Here is a 23,569-nt window from a genome sequence, read left to right on the forward strand (position 1 = left end):
GCTCTTTAAGGCTGCACAATATTTTGAGTATTATGAAACACCTGCGAATCAGAAAATCAAGTTGGCAACATGTAATTTAGATGGTAAAGCTTTACAATGGTATAGGTGGTTGAAGAGAACTAAACCTGTAGTTACTTGGGGAGAATTTGAGAAAGCCATTATTAGCCGTTTCGGTATTACTTCATATGAAGATGCAGGAGCAAAACTCGCTAAAATTAAGCAGTCAGGTTCATATGTAGAATATTGTGAAGAATTTGAACGATTATCAAATTTGGTGGATAATTTACCTGAAGAATTTTTAGTGAGTTGTTTTCTAAGTGGATTAAAAGACGAGGTAAGACTAGAAACTCAATCCCACACTCCTATTAATTTACATGATGCAATGGCAATTGGAAGGTTACAAGATGAGAAGGTAACATTGCGAAAACAATCATATAGAATAGCACCAAAGACACCTAGTATTGTTAATATTAGTGGACCTTTTAATTCTAGAGCACCTATATCATCTTCAAAACCCATGAAGAAACTCCAGTTGTTAGAAGATTAACTCAGGTTGAAGCTGAAGAAAGAAGAAAGCAACAACTATGTTATAACTGTGATGAAAAGTGGCACCGAGGTCATCGCTGTAAAACTTAGACATTGTTCTTAATTGATAGATATGACAATCAGGATGAAGACGAAGGTACAGATGAAGTTGCTATAGAAGAAGAATCTGAAAAATAAACCGTCGAGATTTCTATGCATGCAATGGATGGATCATTAGCTCCACAAACCATGCGGGTACAAGGAGAAATTAAGAAGGCTAAAGTTACCATACTTATCGATTCTGGAAGTACCCATAATTTTGTTGATTCTGCGATACCTAAAAGAATGGGAATTAAGATAATTAAAGATGAGACTTTTGAGGTGTTGGTAGCTAATGGTGCTAGAATGACTTGTGAAGGAAGATGCTTGGATCTGGATTATAAGTTAAATAAATATGGGTTCAAAGGAACTTTTTATGTGTTGCCACTTGGGGGATGCGATGTGGTTCTGGGAGTCCAATGGTTAGAAACATTGGGTCCCATAACTTGGGATTTCAAACATTTAACCATGGATTTTAAGAGGGATGGTGAACGTATTCAACTAGAAGGAGATAAGAAAAATAAAGTAAAGTTAGCCAACATCAATACCATCCAGAAACTCTTAAATAAGGGATCAACTGGGTTCTTTTGCAAAATCAACCAATGTTCAGAAGCACAAATTAGTCAAGAAACACCAGGGGAGATACAAGAATTAATTGAAGAGTTTGGTGAGGTGTTCTCGGTACCCACAATGCTGCCACCTGTGAGAATCCATGATCACCGCATAACGTTATAACCTGGGAGTGCTCCAATCAATGTACGACCTTACAGGTACACACATTACCAGAAAGGTGATATCGAAAAGATTGTTAAAGAGTTGGTAGACTCAGGATTAGTTAGGCCAAGCACGAGTCCTTTCTCTTCTCCTGTTTTGTTAGTTAAGAAAAAAGATGGCATTTGGCGTATGTGTGTTGATTATAGAGCTTTAAACCAGGCTACTGTCAAGGATAAGTTTCCTATTCCAGTCATTGATGAGTTAGTAGATGAACTACATGGATCTTTATTCTTTTCGAAGCTAGATTTAAGATCGGGTTATCATCAATTAAGATGTATGAACAAGATATCTACAAAACAGCTTTTCGAACCCATGACGGACACTATGAATTCTTAGTGATGCCTTTTGGATTAACTAATTCTCCACCTACATTTCAACATCTTATGAATGATGTGTTCAGAAATCAATTAAGAAAATCTGTCTTGGTTTTCTTTGATGATATTCTGATCTATAGTCCTACCTAGGAAGCACATTTATTGCACCTTCGTGAAGTATTCCTGATATTAGAAAGCCATCAACTTAAGGTCAAATTAAGTAAATGTTCTTTTGGTACTGAGAGGGTTGAGTATTTGGGTCATATCATCTCAAGAGGAGGAGTGGAAGCTGATCCTAGCAAGATACAGGATATGTTGGACTGGCCGTTACCAAGAACTGTCAAGGCATTACGAGGATTCCTAGGTTTGACAGGATATTATAGGAAATTTGTACAAGGTTATGGTAATATTGCAGCACCACTTACAAAATTGCTAAAAAAAAAGACGGTTTTTTGTGGACAGATGAAGCAACAAACGCATTTGTTAAATTGAAAAGTGTAGTGACATCCACACCCGTGCTAGCATTACCTGACTTTACAAAGACCTTCATTATTGAAAGTTATGCTTGTGGAGTAGTAATAGGTGCGGTTTTGATGCAAGAAGGTAGGCCAATTGCTTTCACAAGTAAGCCACTTGGACCTCACCATATGGGTTTGTCAACTTATGAGAAAGAGTTGTTAGCAGTAGTTCATGCGGTTACTAAATGACGACCTTATCTAATTGGGAGAAGATTTCTTATTCGAGCAGACCAACAAAGTTTGAAGTATTTTTTGGATGCTATAGCTGTAACACCGGCACAACAAAAATGGTTAACAAAATTATTAGGCTATGTCTACGCGATTGAGTACCAGAAAGGATCTTCTAACAAGGTTGCTGATGCACTTTCTCGAAAATTTGAAAACGGTGAAATTTGTTCCGTAACTTATGTTAGTTGTGCTTGGATGGAAGACCTATTGCCTGAACTAAAAACAGATCCGTGGATCACAGATTTCATCTTTAAAGTGAGTTAGCCTTCTTTCGGCAAGAATAACTTTACCGTACGAGATGGTTTAGTTTACTATAAACAACATCAACTAGTGATAAGTCCTAATTCAAGGTGGAAGGCACTACTACTAGATGAGTTTCATGACTCTCCAATTGATGGTCATGCCGGATATTTGAAGACAGTAAAACGTTTATCTAAGTTGTTCTACTGGTCTAGAATGCATAAAGAGGTGAGAGACTACATTGCTTGCTGTGATGTTTGCCAAAGGAATAAATATAGTACTCTTTCTCCAACAGGATATCTTCAACCATTGCCGATTCCTACTACAGTATGGACAGATATATCCATGGATTTTGTTGAAGGGTTGCCAAAGTCTAAAGGGAAAACTGTGATTCTTGTAGCGGTGGATCGACTAACTAAATATGCCCATTTTCTTGCATTAAAACATCCATATACAGCCACATCGGTAGCCCAGAAGTTTTTAGAAACAGTCATCAAACTTCATGGATTTCCTCAATCTATAGTTTCTGATAGGGATGCTGTATTTACAAGTAATTTTTGGTAAGAGTTGTTTCGCCTACATGGAACTCAGTTAAGAATGAGTTCCTCCTATCATCCGCAATCCGACGGTCAAACTAAAGTGGTTAACAGATGTTTGGAAGGTTACTTACGGTGTTTCGCTGGAAATAAACCAAAAGGATGGTCATCTTGGTTACCATGGGCAGAGTATTGGTATAATACATTCTATCATACTTCAACTAATACTACACCGTTTGAGGCTTTGTATGGCATTCCTCCTCCGGTATTAGCAACTTATTTACCAGGAGAAGCGAAAACCACAACTTTGGATGAGGCAATAACCAAGAGGAATGAAGTTTTATCAATGCTTAAGGATCAACTTCAAGTGGTGCAGAATAAAATGAAGCTAAGGGCATATGAAGGACGTCGGGACGTTGTATATCAAGTTGGGAATTATGTGTATCTGAAGTTGCAGCCATATCGGAAAAATTCTAATGTGCAAAGGAAGAACCAAAAATTATCTCCACGATATTTTGGACCTTATAAGATTTTGGAGCGTATAGGACCTGTGGCTTATCGATTGGACTTGCCTAAGGAGTCAAAGATACATTCGGTATTTCATGTATCGTTTCTGAAGAAGGCTTTGTTTCCTAACACAACTGTTGGGGATAATCTACCAGAAGAAAAGATGAGGTTGATCCAGTAATCTCCATGGTTGAACTGATCCTTGAGGTCAAGGAAAATCTTAAGGGGGAGGGAATGATAAGAAATCTCCAATTACTTAGAATTCTTAATTAAACTTAGGGTTAGGGTTAGAAATCCCTAAATTCTCTTGTTTTAGGCATTAGTTTATTTTTGGAAATTGTTCTGTTTTAAGAATTTTATTTTAGATTCCTAGTTATAGACGTAGTTTCCTTTCTAGGTTACCCTTCCTTAATTTTATAGTTCAGTGGCCTATATAAGAAGGTCTAGTGTTATTAGTTTGATTATCTATGAGAATTATAAGTTTGTTCTAAGTTTCTGTGTTCTTTTAAAGTCTACTCTGCTGGCCGTGGGTAAGAACTATTAAGTTCTTATCACCATGCCTCAACTGAATGTGTATGTCACTTCTGCAGATAGCCTCCCCTCTTGTCCATAATATCCAAGGCAGCTTCCTCTTGTTAAAAGCCTGAATGACAGATGTCTTACTGAATGACAACTTTTCTCCAATGATTCTGAACAGCTCGTTCCAATGCTCTTATAACAACAATCATTTCAGCAATAAAATTGGAAGCTTTACCAATTTTCCACTCTGCAATAACAGATGCACCTGTGTGGCTTCTACCAATTAAATCCATGACCTGCAGAACCTGGGTTACCCCTGGAGGTTGATAGCATAGTAAAGTGGGAAATTCTTCAGGCAAGAGATGTCAAAATATCTTAAAATAGTCAAATATTTCACTCTTATGAGTCATTATATACTATACAAAAATTAAAAATATAAAAAAATTTAACACTATATGGTTTATCGTATAGATGACAATGGTTGAGGATTAAATCTAGCAGCTCTTTTTTGTCAGGGTTTTCTCAACTTACTCAGTGTTCCACCACCACCAAGTATTACCTCTGCCCAACTAGACATACATTACCAACACCATAATCTTTGAAACTAATAGGAGCTCAGGTGCCCTGTAGGAGATCTGCAAGCAGTAAAAAGAAGAGCAGGAACAAAAATAAATAGGAACATAGTTCCAATAAATGGAACCTAAGGACCATACTCTTCTCTAATGTGAGTTTTTCTCAAGTCTCGAATGAATTCAAGGACATACTCAAAGAAATTCTGACCATTGGTAAATTTCATTAAATAGTGCAAGTGTAAATAAAATTAATGCTGCTATAAAATATTTTAGAAGTACTAAAAAGCAGTGGAATTCCAAAATTAGAGAAGAAAATTGCATGAACAAAGAAAAGGTTAACTTTAATTAGTATGGCAAAAGAAGAGATTATCTCAGCTACATGTCATGTACTTCTAAATTGGGAGATGGAAGCAAATTCTTTAAGGAGGACTTGTATTTCTGCACATCAACCGTCTTTTCAATCCAACCTATCACATTTATATTCCCTTTAAGTAAAGAAAGATGCTTTTGCATAGCTCTATGGCGATAGGTGAGGCATTAGAGCTCCTGCAGTTCAAAGTGCACTTTGCAAGTAAGATAAAAAGCTGTGTAATTAAATGCGGGATCTCGTGTAACTATTGTAATTATGTACCCTCCATGCTAAAAGGGACCATCCTTTATACATAGCTGCATTACTACTCACCTTCCTTTGTGACCTCTACCTCGAAAAATGTAATAAGCAAAGGCGGGTGGGAAAGATGGTTTATGCTGAACGCCGCCATTATTATTCTCTGGTGCAGTAAAAGGAGATGAAAATATGATGTTGATCTGAGTTGTGAAATCAGATAATGCAGAGATATCCAAAGATAAGGAAAAGCATGCTACAGGGAAGAAAGTAATTAACCAGTTCGTCTCAGTTGCAATGCAGTTGCTGGTTCTGGTACATGATTTTTGTAGAAAGACTAATGGCTAAACTACAAAGACTCTAGAAATGGTTAGTAGTTTGTAGGTACTGAGAAGTTAACCCACACTTATGTTGATTTATTGGCAATAAGAGCATCAACAGTTTGAAGTCATGCTGCCCCCTCTCAGCATTGAAATGACGTTAGTCCAACACATCCAAAGAGAAACTTTCTTGAGGAAAAGTCAAATTATAATAACAACTAAACATAGAGTAAATAGAAAGATCACAATAGTATATGAAACCAAGAGAATCATATTAGACTAAATAGATATGAAAGCTTCTACGGTCAATCGAGAAAACCATCAAAGGATTATTAAGTAAGGCACATCGTCTGCAAGCAAGTACTGGAGACAAATCATATAAGGCTTGAAATAAATTACACCAAAGTAGAAATAAGGCTTGAAAGGAATCTAGACACATCGACTTTGCATCCCATGTCTTTCCAGATCTGTGGCCCAGTTGTGTTGTAGTAGATCTTTCAGGTTCCGATACTATTTTATCAATGATTCCGGTTATAAATAATTGACATGCTAAGGACTACCTATATATAGTATCAGATCCAATGGTGTACATGTAGTATTCTCTTCAAAGAGAATTTGTATGCTCATTATATGTGTCTACGACTTTATCGCTTCTGTGTGACGGGCATGATCTGAAAGTTGGAGACACTATAAAAGAGGACCACACTCACCATATCATACTTATGGTGGTAGAATCTACGTAAAACTCGGGTTTGGCCGTTACGAAAAAGAAGTGGTTACCATACCTTACTATTCGAGATTGTAAAAGAGAACCACATTCACCTTTAGAAAATAGAAGCTAAAGATTTTTACATCAGTATTTCTTACCCAATCATACCTACAATGGGTGATTGTTTGGAAAAAGCTAAAGATAATAGGGTCAGCTACCTATTGTAATGAGATAGAAGGACTTGCATCCTATCCAAAACAGGATAACATTGCAAAAAAAAAAAAAAAAATTCAGGACATTTAGCAAACAACTAACAAACTTGTCATATTTGATTAATGATCTTCCTCTTGTCACCAGCTGCAAGTCCATATTTCATCAATATATAATCATACTCACCTGCATAAACAGACCACCAATACCCACTGTTGAACATTTACCAATCAGAAACTTACAAATTGAGATGCAAACATGACATTCACGCAGAGAAAAATTGATGCAGTTTATAAGAAACCTAACAATCGCAGAGAATGAAATAAAATCCTAACTCATCATATAACGGAAACTGTAAAAATATCACCTCATTAAATAAGCTCTGATGACACTGAAATTCCCAAACCGCTTTGTTATAGAAATTTATCAAGTTTCTTTTAATTATCCATCTGTTTGCCGATTTAGTGGCGCTGATTTTTTGATTTGTTGATAAACCTTTCGATGAATATCTCACTGCCGACGAGATCATTTTTATATCCTTGTAACGGTGGGTTTTCGTATAACCGACCAGTATCACATAAGTTTAACTCTAGTTAATTCCCAAACCAGCACCGTACAAAGAATAATCTGCGGTTTATAAGTAATCCATCACTGTTTCAAGAAGGTAATATTGAGGATGTAAAGGTTATAAATACACAAGCACTTCCAATCTGATGATGGCTCAAGTATTAAACTTTTGAATCCCTAAGTTTTAGCTATTTACTCTGTCTTTATGCCTCTCTTTAGAGCGTCCACAATGTACGATCAAACCTATAACTATGGTCCACGAGACACAACGGGACGGAGTAAAGACTAAAAGTCGGACCAAAACCAAATTCCAGACTATATTTGGTTTGGGACCAAGACAAAAATTATGTATAGTTGAGCGAACGTATAATGTTCGTTTGTCACCGGACGGGTATATAATGTGATCCTGTTGATGAGGCGTACATATAATGTGATCCTGGTAATGAGGCGGGCATATAATGTGATCCTCATGAGGCGTACATATAAAGTTCGCCTGATGGCTGATGGGGCGTGCATATAATGTGATCCTGTGATGGGGCGGGCATATAATGTGATCCTGGTGTATACTTTTTCCTAAGCGACCCAATTTACTCTTCCACCCTGGTGTAACACCACGAACTAAACTTAAATTTGATCGTTTTTTTTTGGTCTTTGCTCTTTGGTTATGATCGCACCACTGCAGTTGCTCTTAGTTCACAACTTCTACAGCTGTTTTGTCTGCTTCAAATCAACTTTTTACCCTCCAACATGATGATCATGAAGCTTTACTCTTTCCTGATTTTTCTTTATTTTTGTCATTTACAACTCCACTTCCACTTCCTCCACCGTCCCGTTCAATTCAATTTCATCAAAAATTGAGTTTTTTCTCCTTTTAGTTCTTCACTTCTTCTCTTTGATTCCAACAAAAACTTTATTGTTTTGCTTTTCTTCTTCCATTCTACAATGGGATTTTTAATTTCTAGCTTTATTTGTACAATTAAAAGGAAAACCAGTTTCCTCTACTGGGTCAGCCTGTTTTCACAATTTAAAAGGAAAATGGTTTTTTATAAAATCACTGGGTCACAAAATGAATCGGATCAGAAATATGCCCAGCTCACCGGTCCGATACGGTTTCAGCGGCTACGATGTGGTCAGGCCACATACTTCAAGTATGTGGTCCTCTTTATATTTTGACACATATTATAAAGTAGAAAAAAAAGTTTAAAAACTATTTTATTACACAACTGTTTAACTAAAAAAGAAATTAACTTCCTATTTTTTCTCAAAAGTGAATGTTTTACGGAAATTTAGAGGGGCAGGTTTTTAGGTTGTACAGGTGTCAAGAAATAAAAATGGCGTATGTGGCCCGACCACATCATAGACGGAGCGATCTTCTTTCCAAAATATCTTGTCGTGTACGTGTTTTCTGTATGCTCGTAACAGAAAATTGGTGGGCCATCAGCTCTCAAATTCTCGTTACATGTTTTAATTACGAGAATACCATTTTAAATGTTTCAGACGATATTATCCTTAAGATTACAGGACGGCAGAGTTAAATACAATACCCTTAATGGAAATTCGAAATATATGGTTTGAAAAGCTACTACTCCCGCGCTTATAAAATGCCAGTTCCTCAACCATTATTTCATTTCGAAACAAACACAAGTAAGAAAGACAGAGAGAGAGAGATAAAGGAATGGGAAAAATACAGAGTAAGGATGATTGGATTTGTTCACAAGTTTTTAAAACAAATTATTCAGAGATCATGAAAAGTTTAACAAGTTATGAATCAATTTGTTCATCTTCTTCTCCTCGATCTAGTTCACTTCATCGACGTCCAGACCTTCTCAGGTATTTCTCTTTCTTCTCTTCATGTAATATCTGTATCAGTAAGATGTATTTCAAGTTTGAATCGTCTCTGATCTGTAATTTGTATTGATTGATTTCAGTTTTTTGAAATTCAAAATGACAGAGAAGTATTTACACTTCGATTTTCAATTTGTTGAATCTTGATCGATTTATGAAGCTCTGCTCCAATTATAGATTTTCAATTTGTAGTAAATTCTGATAGATTTCTTTCATAAATGAGTAGATCGACTGGTTTGAAGCTCTTCTCGAATTATTTGAAATTTGAATTTTCAAGTGTTACCGCGAAATTTTCTCAACTATACTTCTGATTTTTGCTAAGCATAAAACATCTTCGCATGACTTCAGTTTCTCTGAATCTGGATCAACTGATGAATTAACTTAACTTCTTATAGATTTATCTGGATGATTACTTTAATTCAATGACTACTAGTTCAAAATATGTTAATCCTTTGGATAACTATCGCAATTCGTTTCTGTAATTCTTTTACGAGATTTTAATTTGAAAGTAATACGACGATATTAGAAGAATCCAGATTATGAAACTTATGAAAGTAAGTAAAATTGCATTGAAACGACGGATTATGTGATAATCTTTCTAAAACGAGTAGATTTGAATTTGGAAGTTTTTTTAGGGTTTTGAATCTTTGTTTTGAATATATGTAGCTGAGATCTGAATTTTGGATTGTTACTACGAGATTTTCTCAACTATACTTCTAGAACTAATTGGAACTTAACTAGGTCAATTTTTGGAGCTTTGGAATTTCTAATCAGATACTTCATATAAGAATAACAGTTTTGCTTCGTCGTATTACACTGATTTGGTGAATTTCAAAGATTGTTGTTAAGTATGAAACATCTTCATACGTATGACTTCCATCTCAATGTGTTTCACTTATATCGGATCTGTATATATGTTTTGGTCATCACACTAACTCTATTCGATTTTCGTAACAGGTTTGAAGAGGATATTTGGAAGGACATACCTAAGCATATTTGGACCCAGATAGCAAAGCATCTCGTGTTCTGAATTTGAACAAAAAGAGTGTATTAGCTTGTTCACGTGGTCTTCAAATTCCTCCGTTTCGCCAACATTTATCCTGTAAATCTATCCAATTTTATGCTTCAGCATATGGTAATTAAGTTTATTTCAACTTCGCGTAGTATTGAAATTCCTTATATGTGTATAATTCCATCTCCAAGCTGTAATTTAATTGAAAAATCCAAGAGATAGAGATAGAAAGATATGTTACTGATCTTTGTTGTGGTGGCTTTGTCTATCTCAGATGGAAGTCACTCGTATCAGCAACAGGCACACATTGGTAACCAGAAATTCCTCACTTCCAGTTTCTGCTTACTTGAATTACTAGTAAATTTTAGCAACTAGGATTGAGATATTGTTGGTAAACTTTAAAGGATAAAGTTATCCAGTTATTTTACTGTTTTCATTTTTGGTAGTTAGTGTGTGACCTGGGGAATTTAATATATACAGAATTTGGGTTATTTATTTTGCCACTGCTTACTTAAAATCATTGAATCGGTTAGATTGGATGAGATTTGGTGCTTTCTTCTCCGACACATCAGCTGGAATAATGATTGAGAAATCAAGATTTTCAAGAGGAGAGTCTATTGAGAAAATGTTGCTGACAACTGGTTCTTGCAGTTTAAATCAAAGTAAAACTGCTACATGGGTAGCAGGTAACCTCTCTTCTTCTTTGTTTTGCATATTTACTCTTGTTTGAATGGAAGCATATTGGCAGATTCATTTCAGGTAATTCATCACCTTAAGTATCTGCATCTCAACCTTGTTTACCTTTTTTGTTTTCAGCTCTTCAGCTGGTTCGCTGTCCTGGTTCCAAGCTACACACATCAGGTGTGAAAAACATAAAGAACAATGAACTTCTGAAAGCCTCTTATACTGTTTTCATATTTGGGAGATTCACATATAGAGAGTTTGGGATTTACAGTTGTTCATTTTGCCATTGCTGAGTTAAAATTGTTGAATGGGTTAGATTGGACGAGAGTTGGTGTTTTCTTCTTCGACTCATCGGCTGGAATTCTGACGGAGAAACTACCCTTGCTCCCAAGACTTGCAAGAGGAGAGTCTGTAGAGAAAATGTTGCTGACAACTGGTTCTTGCAGGTTGAATCATCTAAAAACTGGAGGTAACCTTGCTTTTTGTTTTACATATTCACTCTTGTTTGAATGAAGAACATTTGCAGATTCATTTCAGGTATTAATCATTGTAAATATCTGCATCTCACCCTTGTTTACTTTTTTGTTTTCAGCTCTTCAGCTGGTCCGCTATCCTGGTTCCAAGCTAGATACATGTGAAGGGGTGAAAAACATAAAGAACAATGAACTTCTGAAAGCCAAACATTTGCCGCTATTCATTTCAGCTAATTAATCTAGATACTTTTGTTTTCTTATACTGTTTTCATGTTTGAGAGTTTCACATATAGTGAGTTTGGGTATACACTTGTTCATTTTTTCATTGCTGAGTTAAAATTGTTGAATGGTTAGATTGGATGAGAATCAGTGCTTCCTTCTTCGACTCATCGACTGGACTTCTGACTGACAAGTTAGATACGTATGAAGGTGTGGAAAAATGATCAATGAACTTCAGAAGCCTCTTTTTAAGTTGACACTTTTGGTTTTGTCACTTTGAACTGTCAACTATATTGTTCAATAACCATAAGAGGGATATTTCATCCATTTGGGTCTTCAATCATCAATTTTGTAATGGGTCTTTAATCAACATTTATTGGATGTGTTACAGGGACAATACAGACACAGGATGCAAGGCAGGCAGAGCTGTTTTTCACTCAGATATGCAAAAATGGGAGCTGGGACTACAAAGTGATTGACCGGATGCACCCAAAGGACCGTACAAACTCAGGTAACATAAAACATGTTATTTTCAGCTCACTGAAACCATATATTAGCCTTCTTCAGCCATGCATGTAAACTGACCAAAGCTTGTCCACCATTCCCAGTTTGATAGAATGCGAATTAGAACTATTAACAATATAACCAATTCCAGTTTGCAGACACTAATACCTAAGAAAACCAATACTGGAGCATAGTCAGAAAGGACTGGCTTAGAAATACCTGTTCTTTTTATATATACGCAGACATTTTACGTTTACATGCATATAGTATAATAGTAATCCATCTGAAGACATCATAATCCCATAAAAGATGAACAAAAATGAGGACCAGGCTCTTCTAAGTTTACTTGTCTCGACTTTTTGAATTGATGGATATGGAATAGATATCATCCAGATTTGGGCGTTGGTAGCACCACCAGCAGGAGTACCCAGATATCTACCTGCCGAACCAGCTCCAGCTTGTCCAAAGCCACAGGTCTGTAGGAGACAGCGCGATGAAGATGAAGACAATAGGCCTAGTAAGAAGATTAAGGGGTCAGACTACCTTCCACATCCTTATTATAGGTGTGTTGGGTGTAAATTTGACATTGTACCCATAAATTGGGTAGAGTAGTAGAAAACTTCCAAAATCATGATACAGGAACCCTACTCCGTTGGAACTTCCCTATGGGTGAGAGCATTGAAACTGGAAGAGATTGTACTATAGTTGCAAGGGGAACTGAGTCATATATAGTGTATGACGTCAAGTGTCAGAGATGCAAGTTGACTGTAGGATTTCTTCAAGTATCATATGTTTTACTTAGAACGATTTTTTTAGGGACCATGGTTTTTGTTGAGGGGATCATGATTTTATTAGGTCACCTTTCCTATAGTTATAAGGGGTGTCCTAAAGCATTGAAATGACTAACCTACCCTTAACCTAATGTAACCAACCCAATAACCACCTATAAATATATATATATATATATATGTAACCACCACCTCCTCCCACCACCATCTCCTACCATCGCCGATTACCACCACCATCTCCGATTATCACCACCACCCACCACCGATTACCACCACCACCACCGCCCACCACCGCCGATTACCACCACCACCTCCGATTATCACCACCACCAACCACCGATTACCACCACCACCTCCGATTACCACCACAACCAACCACCACCACCACTATATATATAGCTTAATTTAAAACATTAACAAAGATATTCTCACAAACACATTACTTGTCATTCGTTTTTGGTTGAATAAATGAGAAATAACCATTAAAATGAGTTGAAAATGGAAGTTGCAGAGAGGTTTAATGGAGGGTTTTTTTTTCAGAGAAAAGTTCGGTTATCACGAATTAATTTTTTCTTAACCGAACTCAGAGTTCGGTTGATTCGCAAAAAAATACTTTTAACCGAACTCCTTGTATTAGAACAACACAAGTCCATAAGTTCGGTTCCTTCGCAAAATAAGGATATCACCGAACTTTAGTTTACGAAAATAATGAGAAGTCCACAAGTTCGGTTCGTTCGCAAAAATGTTAAGTTTTCTTTGTAACCGAACTCTACCTAATTCGCCAAGAAATAAATTTCGTAGTAATCGAACGTTTGCCTAATTGCATATATGCATATATAAGCCCAGTTCGGTTGATTCGCAAAATATGTTGAAGTTTGCGAACCAACCGAACTTCTAACACTAGGTTAATTTTAACCTGCAGTTCGGTTGGGAACTTGGTTGCGTTGAAGTTTACGAACTAACCGAACACACAAGATGTACCCAAATAAATTGTTAAGTTCAAAGTTCGGTTACCTACCATTTTATCCTAGGTAACCGAACATTACACTGTACGACCAAAACCTCCATTAACGAGCGAGTTCGGTAACCTGCGTGTTTGGAAAACGTAACCGAACTACACTTTCAGGTGTGTTCGGTTACATGTTCTTGACATATGGTAACCGAACTGGCCCAAATCTACATAAAAAATTTCATTTTTTTTGAAAGTTTGGAGCAATTCAACCAACATTATCTAAGTTTGAAGCATACATGGGTACCCAAATACCCTTCCTCCGGTTGTGGTTGGTAAAATCCATCGTTTTTCATGTTTTCCTTCTTCATCTTCTCTAACTTTACTCTCTCAATAATTCTATTTATTTTAAAAAAAAAAATCTGATTTTTTAATCTCACTAATTATCTTTAACTTAATCATCTCACTAATCAATTACACTAACTATTTTTAACACTAACTAATCATCACCCAAAATTAATCAAGAGGGTAATTTAGGTATTAATATAAATATCTAGATAAGGGGTGACCTATATTTACTTCTAATGTCTTTACCCAAAATAAAACCATGGTCCCAAAAAACCATGGTCCCAAAAAATCGTTCTTTACTTAGCAGTGAGAGTGCCAGAAAGAGGATTGGGCTCTGTCACTTCTGCAAAGCCCAGTTAAACTAGTAGAGGGTGCAAGAGTGAATGTGTGCTGAGAGCACTTGTTTGAGATCCCTGTATGAGGAAATGTTTTTCTCCTGTAGTACAAGTCCTACTACCATTACTCTTTCTTTTCCATTTGACATTCATCAATCTGTAATGAAGTGTACAAGAGTGTCTAATGACTAAAGTACTTTGTCACTTTTGTTTTCTCCTGACTCATCTGTGTCTGATTGATCTGAATCTGACTCGGTGTACCTGATTCATCTGAATCGGACTGGCTAAGGTCTGAGTTAGAAGAGATCTGACTCATCTGTATAAATTTATTTGAACATTAAGCATATTCGATTATACATTAAATAGCTAGCTCAAAATAATACCTTTATATTGTCTGATGACTTTGAGAAAATATACATCAGACAATTAGCACATTCAAAATACAAGAAATTTACACAACCAATTACAGTTTGGCGAACATAAAATGCACATGAACAGTCTAAACTTATAGCACGACACTGCAAAAAGGATCCTAATTTGTCACTTTATAATTTGTCATTCTCAAGAAATCATACATCTTCTTTAATCAAAAAGTCTTGCCCGTTGAAATCAACTCGATCCTCTAGTATGCATATATCTCATAGTTTTCCTTCTTTGCTGGAAACAAAATAAACAGACATTCCACAACTATATCAGCATGATCACTATAAATAATGAGAAACAAAGATACCAGAAAACAAAACTGGGAAGAGAACTAATGATGATACCACTGAAATGAAAGAGATCAATAATCAATTTATAAAGTGAGAAAGTGGACTCACAGTGAAGAGTTGAGTATCTGCAGCGAGACAATTCATCCATCAACACTCACCAATTCCTGGACAAGTTGCATATCAAAGGGTGCTTAGACTCTGTACTTGTGCATGTTTATCACAAACAAATGAAGCAAAGACCTAAACAACAATGGATTAAATTTTTAATGTTGTCATGGAAAAATACCATAGTGCTCGGTGATTCAAAAAACAGAAGGAAAAAGAAACCAGTACATTATGGTGCACATTAATCACGAACACCATATTTAGCAGCCATACAATAATAATCTCCAAGTTCTCCCTTGTAAGCTATAAGGGTACCAATGACCTCTATGACCTTGAAAGTCATTATCTGAATTTATTAAACAAAAAGAACAAATGCGACACCTTCGCAGGACCCAAATGTAATTGCATTAAGATACACAAAAACTACTGATACAATTGCAACAAAGCACCAATATCATCTCTAACCATGTCATCCTATAATGTATTTGAGAGAATGCAACAACCAGAACTACTTACGCCTAAGGAAAAGATCATATAAAGTAATCAGACAGTCACTATAGATGTTTGATGTTGTACTTTGTATATTGGACAACTTCAAAATGGTGCATATGTTCAGCGGAAGGGGGTTAAACTATCTTATAGTATATTGGTTTATGCATCAAGATATGCAATGGAAACACAATAACATTCACCCGAATCACATTCCTTAGTTGTATTTAAATCACATTCTATATGCTATGTTAGGCAGCACACAAGAACTCAGTCCTAACTATTAGAACTTCAAATAAATGTCAGAACTATCTACCACAGTACTAAAGGACGAACTATTCAGGCAGAAACCAAAGAAAACAGTCAATGGACAAATAAATTGTCACACAAATATAAGTCATCGACTCTCAACGCAAACCCATGGTCCGGAGTTTAACACAGAGATTATGAAAATCAACTCAAACTATCTAATCTTACTTGAAAGATGAGAACTTTGTGAAGGCAGGAAAAACATGCAATACCTGTGAGTAGGAGAATCATTTGACAGACAACAGGATGGAGGATGTCTTCCAGGTAATGTATATGCAGTGACTTGAGACCAGACATCTGAAGACGGTGACCAAACCAATTCATCCTTAACGATAATGTAACTGCCGCAGTTAGGTATATCATAATCTCTATAAAATGTCATTGTTGTGAATTTTACCAGATGTACAAAGACCTTTCTCCCCTGCACACAGGAGAAAGGACATTGTTGCTGTCTACAATGTTGAATTTAACAAACAAATCACCATAAATTGAGAATTAACAAATAGAAATCATGTCATAGATTACTCAATAACAACAAAAAACAAACAATTAACCAGAGAAGGATCAGAGATATAACTGATAGAAAACACCCCTACAAAACCAAAACATCAAATCAAACCCTAGAAACTCCAAAAAAGAAACAAGATTCAGAGAGAGGGTTTTTCTGTTTGGTTACCAACTGTTCTCCTAAACATAACCCTCTATAAATATCTAAACCATAACCACCACCGACCGAATTGCATACAACAAAAAATTAAACCTAAACAAAACATTCCATTAATAGTGAACAAAGTACAAAATTACACTCTGCAAAACCCTAGTAAAAAAATTCCATGGTAATATGTAAAGAACACTAGAACCAGAAAATTAAAAGAGAGAATTAGGAGAATACGTTAAGCACTAAATACCTCACTTTTAATCTTCAAATCTATAGCTTTTCCATGTTTTCGATTGTCCATCATCACTGTGTTGATCATCTTCAAAAACTTTTCGAGGGTTCTGGGTTAGTTTCTGAAGAAGAGAAGAGAGAAAACGAGAAGATGAAGAAATTCTTCTCTTAAATGATCCCCATGATCGCGACTTAGAGACCACGAATCTTCTCTTAAATGATTCCCATCAGGGCCGGCCCTGACAGTTTGCTACCCAAAGCATAACCAAATTTTTTTGCCCTCTTCCTAGAAACAATAATACTAAATAATTTTTACTGCATTCACTTATATCATTCTCGTCATTATTACCATCATTCCTATTTCCATTCATATCATCATTACCATAAGATAATTCATTTCGGAACATTTGGCAACATGAATTTGATTGAATAGGGGATTTAGAGTTTTTTTCCTTAAAAATACAAATTAGGAGTATTAATGAATATCAAAAATTCCAAAGACCAGATAGCATATAAATGAGAAATTAGAGGATAATTGTTTGTACTCATAATTACTTTTAAGCACAAAACACGATTGATTGACGATGATGATGATGATGAAATTAGGGTTATGAAACAAATTGAGGAAGCATAAAAGAGACAAAGAATTTAACGTGGTTCGGCAAGTTGTGTCTAAATCCACGGATGGAACCCCGTAGGGAGATATTTTATTGACATGATGATTACAATAGTTGTTTGTGGTTTTCAAACATAGAATTCCCCTTTCTTGAGTTGGATTTTGGCCTCTATTTATAGGCAAAAAACCCTAATCTGGTTCCATAATAATCCTAGATTTGTAGTTATCCAAAATAACCACCTGAATTTGTATTTATCCTTTCACATTTGTGTCTATCCTTGAAGATCCATGTCTATCTTGAAAGATTCTTGTATATCTTCACATGATTTGAGTTTATCTTGAAAGATCCTTGTATATCTTCATAAGATTTGTATCTATCTCCAGAACATTTGTATCTATCTTGAAAGATCCATGTCTATCTGTCAAGATTTGTATTTATCTTGGAAGATCCATATATATCTTCCAAGATTTGTGTTTATCTCAAGATGACTTCCATAATAAGTCTTTTGGGCTTCTAATAAGTTGGATCGAACTTCCATAATAAGCCATGGTTTTCTTAAATAAATCGACGGGTTTCTATGATAAACCATACGGGCTTCTCCAATAAACTGTATTTCACCGTTATGCAATAGCTTGTGTCGTACATACGTGCACCATTTTAATGGGTACAAACATCGCCCCCTCTTAATTCTCAACTTGTTGAAGAATTAAGAAGTTAGTTTTTCCTCCGTGTCGACCGTTGATGATGTAACTTTCCCCCAAGCGTGAGTAGAGACATTACAAAGACGCCCCCAACTGTAATAACCTGCAATAAAATTTTCTCACATGCAAGGCGAGACTTTTTGCCACGTGGTGGACTTTATGCTCGAGGGATAGTCTAGTCTTGAGAGGAATCTAGTGTGCTTGCGACTGGGGCAAGGATTTTTGCTCGCGATGTAACAAGGTTGAGGCGCTCGCTGCTCCGGCAGGCTGGTTGTTGCTTGTGTTGAGTATGAGTCTTTGAACCAATATCGGGCATTGGGCTCATTGTCGAGACTTTGTGCGGACCAACATCGGGTGTTGGGCTCGTGGTCGAGACTTTGTGCTTGCCAAGGTGCAAGTCTTTATACTCGTGTGCAAGGCGAGGATTTATGCTTGCGATAAGAGCAAGACTTATGTTCTCACGTGCAAGGTGAGGCTTTAGATGTTTGGAAAGTGATTCAAGTATAAACATTGAAGGGTCTATGCAATCCTCATCTCGAACTTGATCATTTTGCGATCCACGGTCATGTTTCTTTGATAAACCGAATTGGGCTTCCATTATAAGTCATGTGGGTTTCCACAATAAACCAATTGGTTAGTTTCCACAATAAACCATCAGACTTCCTTAATAAGTCCGGTTGGGCTTACTCAATAAGCCATGTGGGTTTCCTCAGTAAACCCACGGGTTGGTTTCCTCAATAAGTCCGGTCTGGGCTTCCTCAATAAGCCATGTGGGTTTCCTCAATAAACCCACGGGTTGGTTTCCTCAATAAACCTTCGGACTTCCTCAATAAGTCCGGTATGGGCTTCCTCAATAAGCCCTGTAGGTTTCATCAATAAACCCACGGTTTGGTTTCCTCAATAAACCTCCAGAATTCCTCAATAAGTCTGGTCTGGGCTTCCTCAATAAGCCATGTGGGTTTCCTCAATAAACCCACGGGTTGATTTTCTCAATAAGTCCGGTCTGGGCTTCCTTAATAAGCCCTGTGGGTTTCCTCAATAAACCCACGGGTTGGTTTCCTCAATAAACCACCAGACTTCCCGACTGTTCGTCGCAGCGTGCCTATCATGACCCCGTTCTTTTATGATCATCTTGCCGCGAATTTAGCATAGCTAACTTTTCGGAGTGCGCCCGGGTTTATGTCAACATTTCTAAGTATAGCAATTATACTTCAAATTTCCATGCACCCTCATACTGCAGGTGCCTAGCACACTGGAAACACGTTCAAAGTACCAATAATGTACTAAAAAATTTCTTATATAAATTTACGCACGTACCGGCATGTGAGGCTTGACGTGTTTTTTACTTGGGCGAATGCAGGCACCACCAGTAGCTAACCATGCACGTTAATTTCCCAGCTACTTCGGTCTTGCTTTGGCTTATTTTGCTCCATCTCTTTGGTAAGATGTTTCCAGAACTCACTCGAATGCATGCTACTACCGTAACTTGTTAGGCACAGTGATTGCCTACATGCTCTCGCACTGGTGTTGAATTTGCTGACTCAAACCCCTTGTGCCTTCGAATAACGAATGTATGACAATCTCCGGTGTACAGGTCGACCGGCTATAGATTTTTGTCATATATTTCCTTTTGCTTCATCTTTTATTGAAACATTTTACTCCTACTCTTGAAGTACTTCTGTCAAAACACTTTGTCTTTGTTTTTCTCTTTTCTAGAAAAACATTGCAACTATTTTCTTGACAAGCAAAACACTTCGTTTTTGTTTTTCTCTTTAATAGAAAAACAATGCAAGAATTTCTTTAATAAATACATGCGAAAGTTCCCTAAATTGTGACTATAAACTCGATTTATAATGTAACGATCGGTGAGGACTTACCTCCCCAGGCTTTCGCTCTTTCAACCTTAGTCGCCCCCATTACTTGCCATGATACTGAAAAAGATGTCTTCTATTGCTCGACTTCTTTAAAAAAAATTGCTTTTGATTGCATGCTCGGGGTCACGTTAGCCGCCCCCAATATCTGTAGAGATATTCCCAAATAGAAAAAAAAAACGCCCCCATGTGAACCAGGAACTAGATCTATCATATTCGTTCCTCACTTGGTAGATGGTTATGGGCTTATGATCAGGTATCTTTTCCGTTGCCATCTTATTTCTGGTTCCATCGTGATTTTTCCTTTTGGAATTGCCCTCAAAATGTTATCTTGGTGTGGCGTGTCCCTCGGTTCGGACCCTTTCGTAGTACATGAAAACTTTTATTTCTTTGCTTATCTTCAACTGATTAAACCTCGAGCAATAAATCAAAAGAATTTTGAATTTGATCATGTTGTTATCCACGAACCTCGAACTCGATCGTATTGCTGCCCCAAGTGCATTCAAAAGTTTCTCCAATACAGAAAATTTTTCTTCCATGTTGTAGGGCGTCGAAAAACGATTCAAACGAGCCAAAAATCACTCAATTCAGACTTAAAACGAAGAAGTTATTGATGGAACAATATTTGCACGAAGCACGCATGAACAACAAGACTAATATTATTGAGTCATGTCTTATAGCACAAATGATGGTTCGCACAGTTGGTCAAGAATGTAGACCACGACCTGCTGATCACGCGTACGAATCCCAACTCGCGCACATTTTTCATTTTTTCTTCAAAAGTAGCGTAGCACACTATGCTGACATGGATTACTGACTAGATCTGAATGTTGACAAGGCAATCAATGACTGGACCGACGATGATGACGTGGCCGACAATACTGACGTGTCACCAAGCTGACGTGGATCTTGGTTGGTGTGTTTTCTGGTGACGTGGCGAAGGTTGCTGACATGGCATCGGAAGACGGGGTAACCACTGCTGACGTGGTGGACAGTGGGGATGTGGCAGACAGCGACGACGTGGCAGACAGTGTTGACATGGCGTCTTTTGCTGACGTGGCATCCATTGCTGACATGGTGGACACGTGGGGATGTGGCAGACAGTGACGACGTGTCAGTCAGTGATGACGTGGCGTCTTCTGCTGACGTGGTAGTCAACATAGTTGACGTGGAGGACCACTGGTCGGAGCCGAAAGGTCTGGACTGAGTTGGACCAGATGAAGTGGTTGGGTCAGTTCGGTTAGGGTTGGACCAGAAGATGGTTCGGTTTGGTTTAGACCGTTTGGGCCAGACTGGTTTGGCTCACGTGTCTCTTTCTGATTCGCGGGATACATTGAACCGGTTCTGGTGAAACCTGCAGCTGGATGTGCGGCTGAACGGATCGAGATCATTCGACTCTGACGGACATGAATCGCTGATCTGAAGTTGTACGAGATTGGATGCAGATTAGATTTTCGCAACTCTTTCTGCAACACCTATATATGTTACAGTATCTTTGATTTCGCAACTCTTCTGCTACAGCTTTCGCAACAGTTTATTCAACTGTTTCGCAACGGTTTTTATCATTTGCAACAGTTACGTAAGAACCCTGATTTTTTTGATTTTTTTGTGCTGCTGATTTTTGCGTGGAATCTCGTGCATGATTTTTCCGTGGAATCTCGTGCATGATTTTTCCGGCACTTCTCTCAAAGTAAAACACGGTTGTTTTCACGAATCCCCTTAGTCGACGCCAATGTTTGTACCCATAATTACTTTTAGGCACAAAACACGACTGATTGATGAATGATGATGATGATGATGAAATTAGGTTATGAAACAAATTGAGGAAGCATAAAAGAGACAAAGAATTTAACGTGGTTCGGCAAGTTGTGCCTACGTCCACGGATGGAACCCCGTAGGGAGATATTTTATTGACATGATGATTACAATAGTTATGTGTGGTTTTCAAACATAGAATTCCCCTTTCTTGAGTTGGATTTTGGCCTCCATTTATAGGCAAAAAACCATAATCTGGTTCCATAATAACCCTATATTTGAAGTTATCCAAAATAAACACCTAGATTTGTATTTATCCTTTCACATTTGTATCTATCCTTGAAGATTCTTGTATATCTTCACATGATTTGAATTTATCTTGAATGATCCTTGTATATCTTCATAAGATTTGTATCTATTTCCATAATATTTGTATCTATCTTGAAACATCCATGTCTATCTGTCAAGATTTGTATCTATCTTTGAAGATCCATATATATCTTCCAAGATTTGTGTATATCTCAAGATGACTTCCATAATAAGTCTTTTGGGCTTCTAATAAGCTGGATCGGGCTTCCATAATAAGCCATGGTTTTCTTAAATAAACCGACGGGTTTCTATGATAAACCATACGGGTTCTCCAATAAACTGTATTTCACCGTTATGCAATAGCTTGTGTCGTACAAACGTGCATCATTTTAATGGGGTACAAACAATAATTACTGATGATTCATAAAACTAATTTCACTTACTGATTTTTTTTTGAAGCATACATTAAATGAAAGACTTAAATTGTTATTAAACGAGGATATTGGACCCCCCCTATAGTCACTTAAAATAATTTGATCGATGCAAGGTGGGATTGCACGGTTCCATATCGTAGTCGTTAAGTTTCATTCTTGGCTTCCGTCCGCCGCGAAGTTTGCTAGACCGTCTGCCGCTTGGTTTTCTTCCCGATACGAGTGTTGAATATCGCAACAGGGGATTTTGCGCATATGTTGTTTTATTTCGGCAATCATTTCTGCAATATACCAAGGTGCTTCTGTTGGGGTCTTTATGAATCTCATGAGATTTTCCGAGTCCGTTTCAAACAGGACATTGTTCCACTGTCTTTCCATCGTCGTTTTAGTTGCCAGTACAGTCGCCCACGTTTCTGCTGTGATTGCATCCGTTATACCTAAAGACTGTGTAACAGCTATCAAAGTGTTCGCGTCTGAGTTCCTGCAAATGATCCCTTCTCCTGCCATCCCTGGGTATCCTCGTGCATCTCCATCAGTGTTTATTTTGATCCAATCTGGTTCTGGTCTGATCCATCCCACGAAAATTGTTTTTGTTATTCTGAGGTTGTTTGGTGTAATCCTGGTTGGTGGGTCCCCTGGGAGAATTGGTGGGGTTATCTTTTTTGCACATTCAAATTCTTGTTGTTGTTGTAGGGCTCGCCTTAAAATGTCCTCTGAAGTGGAGTTGGTTTGTTTGAAGACGAGTTCATTTCTGGTTGTCCAAAGTGACCAAAGGAGATAACAAACAGATGTGATGGTAGACGAATGGGTAGGACTTTGGATGATTTGGGTTATTGTTGTTTGAGCTGTGATAGTAATTTTTTGGTGATTGTTGGTGGGTTGATGTGTTGTTAGATGATTGGACAGCATGTCTCATGTGTTTAATGCAACTTGGCAGTGAATAAGCATGTGTACAACAGATTATGGAGCGCTTCTGCATCT

The 23,569-nt window shown here is 37.2% G+C and overlaps 1 long non-coding RNA gene across 1 annotated transcript; it reads right to left on the minus strand.

The window, feature by feature from the left end:
* Positions 1–14,714: 14,714 nt before the first annotated feature.
* Positions 14,715–17,171, minus strand: LOC113293278. The gene is made up of 4 exons (XR_003332175.1): positions 16,924–17,171; positions 16,228–16,436; positions 15,221–15,276; positions 14,715–15,056 (listed from the first exon to the last, which is right to left on the minus strand). It is a non-coding gene; the product is annotated as an uncharacterized LOC113293278 (long non-coding RNA).
* Positions 17,172–23,569: the final 6,398 nt, after the last annotated feature.

This window comes from Papaver somniferum, chromosome 7 (genome assembly GCF_003573695.1).
Source record: "Papaver somniferum cultivar HN1 chromosome 7, ASM357369v1, whole genome shotgun sequence".
NCBI lineage: Eukaryota > Viridiplantae > Streptophyta > Magnoliopsida > Ranunculales > Papaveraceae > Papaver > Papaver somniferum.